Genomic DNA, 4225 nt, shown 5'->3' with positions numbered 1-4225 from the left:
CTATGCAGATAGCCTGAAAGACCAATTTTCAGACAGAGAGATGGTAAAAAACCCAATTTAGCCAGATAAGTACCTTCAGTAGAATCAAAGTCGTATAAATAAAACTATTTTGGCCAGTTGAGCATTATTGACATTTGTACATTCGTGTGTACAACATTTCCCCGGCGCTGACGAATAAAAAATGCTTAATAAAAATCTCGAGTAAGCCAATCAGATCACAGCAATCAACAAGTGCTGAACGCTGATTGGTTGCTTTTAGAAACACGGGAATGTAAAGACAAGGAGTCAATAATACAACACAAATTTTTACGTATTAAAGCATAAATCTAAGACTATCTGACATCATTAACATAATAACTAAGTATTAGTTTTAATTTTAAAGTAATAAAAATTTAAAAAAGCTAAGCAATTCAGTTAATCCAGCTTCGAGTTTCCTTCTCCTCGTCGCCCTCTCCACCGCGAATGTGGGCGGATTTGTTGATATTGATAACAGCTGAATGTGAATGGCCACGCTTGCTTCACAGGACCATGCTATGAGCCAGAACTGCGTGAAGAAATTTTGTTTGTTTACTTCTGCCAACCCAAGAAGAACATCTGTGCATTGAAAATTAACGAAAGAACCTTTTGGAGAAAGATTTTCTTGAACTTGGATAGGGTGTCACTAAAGGAGTCAAGAGATGCAGCAGCGAGTCAGAGAAGTAAACACTCCCATTCAAATAATGACGCTGTGTCCGACCGACGTCGGACGGCTGTCCTCGCATCGCAGGTGGACAGGGTCAGGCTGAGGAAATTGGCCATGAAGGTCATGAGTCATGAACCTGACAGGAAGAGACGAAAATTTGCCGGAGGTGGTCGCAAAAGACGATTAAATCTGCTATTTTTGCATCTGGCAGGCCAAGTATGATATCTATTCGCGAGTTTAAAATTTTGATTTTGATTTTACGCGTGTTTTACAGGTTTGGAGATGAGTCTGTTGCTTGGCGGCCGAAAAATTTAGATTTGGATGAAAACGCTAAGGTGCTCCAGGAGGATTCTTCAGGAAATTTGGTATTTTTAATTAAAATAATCACTACTGTGATTTCTATTGTTTAAATTTTGCAGGTGGGCATGTTGAGCAGTGTTGGGCGCAGTTGGAAGAGGTTGATCTGGCCAAATACACAAGAAAATCCCTAGGAAGAGAAATTACATCAGTGGAGTGCGTTTTACTGCTGGATCACGTCAAAGTGATGCACAAAGAAGCCATCAAATGCGGAATTTTTGGCTGCACGACATTCTTTCACAGTGAGGAGGAAAAAGAGCAGCACATGCAGCAGGATTTTCAAAAGAAACGTAACAAATTAATGCGAATTTGGAGAAAACATCAATATTTTTCCCTCATTGATAACGTAGAGGCTTCATGTGAGTTTCCTGCATCCGGAATTTCCGTTGGCGTGCCCGCGTTTTGGCTGCAAAAATCACTTCAAATCCAAGTTGGAAATGATTCTCCACGTCAACTCGAGAGTCGAGGCACAAACTAAACCGAGAAGTTAACCAATGCAAGCATTGCGAGTAGATATCTAAACTAGCTGCGCCACACCAGCCAGCCACTGACATTTTTTTTTATCAGCTCAGCCAGCTTAAATCATTTTTTCAATTTCACTTGCCCTAAATTAAAAATTTTCGCGCCTTTCTGTTTCATGGATGTGTTTTACACACAAATTACTTCGATTATGTGCTCTGTTATTCGTGTTAGTTTATGTAACTCGCAACCAGAGATCTCAAAACAGCACTTTTCTGGAAAAAACCCCTTAGGATTTGCAAAAAACTGTTTTTATGGTTGGTTTTTGCAAGTTTTATGCGTTTCTATAAAAGACCGAATATTTTAACTCTTCGATTATCGTAATTTGCAAAATTTCAGGCTATTTATGACTTGAAATATGCCTCTTTTGGGGTTCATAAATTGGGAATAATGCGATAAAACTCAAAACGCTTGCTTTTTTCCAACTGGTTCCGTGCGCATTGAAAAATTGGCGAATCCTGTTCGCAACGTATTGATTTAAAACTCGTTTTCACCTAATTCAAATCATTTTACCTCAAAATTTTACTATTGCTTTTTAGTCCTAAAATTTAAACTCTATTTATGGCAATTTTTCAATGAAAAAAAGGAAAAATAAAAAAAATTACTTAAAAGCGGAAATAAAAAAAGTCTTTGGCGGCTATTATTTTAAAGCAACTTTCAGATTACCAGTGTTCACCAACTTTGCAAATTGCAAAAAATCACCTAGGAAATTCCACTAATGTTTTGGTTATTCTGCATTTTCCTGTTAAACCCCAAACATATATCGCGTCAAAAAAGTCAGAAATTTTGGAAATTTACAATCTCCGCTGAGTGTTAAGATTCTCGACCTTTTGGTGAAACGTACTGGTTCTAAATATCCTTATTTTTGGTCATCCAGCATCATAAGAATTTTTTATCTTCAATACCGCAAAATTTTAGAAAAACTGGCAAAAAGACCACTTTTATGTTATCAAGTTTTGTTTTTCCGGACAAATGCGAGTTTTTGCCATCCATGCAGTTACACCCAAGTTGACAGAAGTTGCAACTTTTGAATTATGCAGTCTTGAAATGCACATGAGCCGGTTGCTACCTCGGATTGAAGTGCTGGGCCTTTTGCTTCAATTGCACAGGAAGAGATGCCAAAAAACCTTCCGATGAAAATGTTCAGTAGGGCTGTGAATTTTAGAAGATTATTTTCGGGAAAATAGTTGACTATATTTCAGCGGGTTTTCAGATAAATTTAGAATATTTTAGTCGATTTTTTAAATTTGGATAGTTTTAGATGATTTTGTTATTTATTTCTAATTTTATTTTCTTGCAAAAGACACGTGGCGTCGTGTCAAATTGTTTTTACCTTTAACTTTCTAAATTAAATTGCGCCGCATGCAGAGCAAATTTTCAAATGTATCGTTACTGTTACAACCTCAAATCTCGGGTTCTAATTTTTAGAATTGCAAAAACTGCATACCGTTCAACTCGTCTTGACCTTCCCTAGACAGCCAAAATGTTTTGAGGGTGATCAACCCTCAACCCCGTTTATTAAAGTAACGAGAAAAATCGCGTCGTTTTGCACTTTCAACAAATTTATTCACTGTTCAAAAAGCTCTTAAATTGAAAAAATCTACCCCGAATTCCATTGGCTCTCTAGAGGTTAAGACAAGTCGAACGGTGAGCAGTTTTCTCAATTCGACAGATTTTTTTGCAAATATTTAAACTTCTGCCAAATCTTTGGTTCTAATTATCAGAATTGCAAAAACTACCCACCGTTGGACTCGTGTCGACTTGCCCTGACGAGATGAGTGGGTGCTTTCCCTCCACCCCAAAAGATGCTACACTTTTTTCTTTTTTCAAAGGGGTTGAAACATACCAACTTAAGGGTGGAAGGAATACACCCCTGAACCTTTCAGCTGGTCAGGGCAGATAGAAACGAGTCCAGCGGTGAGTAGATTTTTTTAATTTCTCGTGATGAGAAAAATGTTAATTAATGTTTCTTATTTAATTAAATAATATCATTTCAACAATTTTTAACCGTGAAATATTCAGAATAGTCGGTTATAGACGATTTTAGACGATTTAAGATGGTTTTGGCAGTTTTAGACGGTTTTAAGTATGGTTCAAACTGCTTAAAATTGCATGAACACAATGATTGTCAGAAAATTTACAAGCGAAAGTCTCGTTTGTTTGTATTCTCATATTGTCAGGAAGCACATTTTTGTTTCAATAAAATTACTAACGGAATTATTATAAATTGTTGCGTATTGAATTTTACAAAACCTTTTAATAATTACCCTTTTACAGTTATTTTGCTTCTTAAAAAAATATCTGAACTAATTATTCCTGTGAGTGTGTTTTTGTCTAATGGAAAAAACGAAGGGTTGTGGAGTGGAATTTTGAGATTAAACCGTGCAAGATGAGTATTTAGACAGTTAAAGTTGGTGAAATTTGTATATTTTGTCCTTGAAAAGGTATTTAAAAGATTCCATTTTTAAATTAAATAAGCATGTCGCGCGTAAAATTTTAGTTTACTTCTTTTCTGTATTAATAAAATAAAAATGCCAACATTCTATTATAGTTGCACCTCATTTAAATTGTTACGAGCGTAGTGTCTGAAAATCACTCTCAATAATCAAGATGTAAAGCTGAAAGGTCCTACTTGGAGGATTATGCACCCTTTTCCTCACGTTATAA

General features: G+C 36.1%; 1 long non-coding RNA gene across 1 annotated transcript; it reads left to right on the top strand.

Moving 5' to 3' along the window:
* Positions 1 to 507: 507 nt before the first annotated feature.
* On the top strand, positions 508 to 3937 carry LOC135945939 (uncharacterized). Its single transcript, XR_010575474.1, has 3 exons — positions 508 to 898; positions 957 to 1047; positions 1102 to 3937. It is a non-coding gene; the product is annotated as an uncharacterized LOC135945939 (long non-coding RNA).
* Positions 3938 to 4225: the final 288 nt, after the last annotated feature.

The sequence above is a fragment of the Cloeon dipterum genome, chromosome X (genome assembly GCF_949628265.1).
Source record: "Cloeon dipterum chromosome X, ieCloDipt1.1, whole genome shotgun sequence".
Taxonomy (NCBI): Eukaryota; Metazoa; Arthropoda; class Insecta; order Ephemeroptera; family Baetidae; genus Cloeon; species Cloeon dipterum.
Note: the sequence above shows the minus strand (reverse complement) of the source record. Positions and strands in the feature narration are given on the sequence as shown.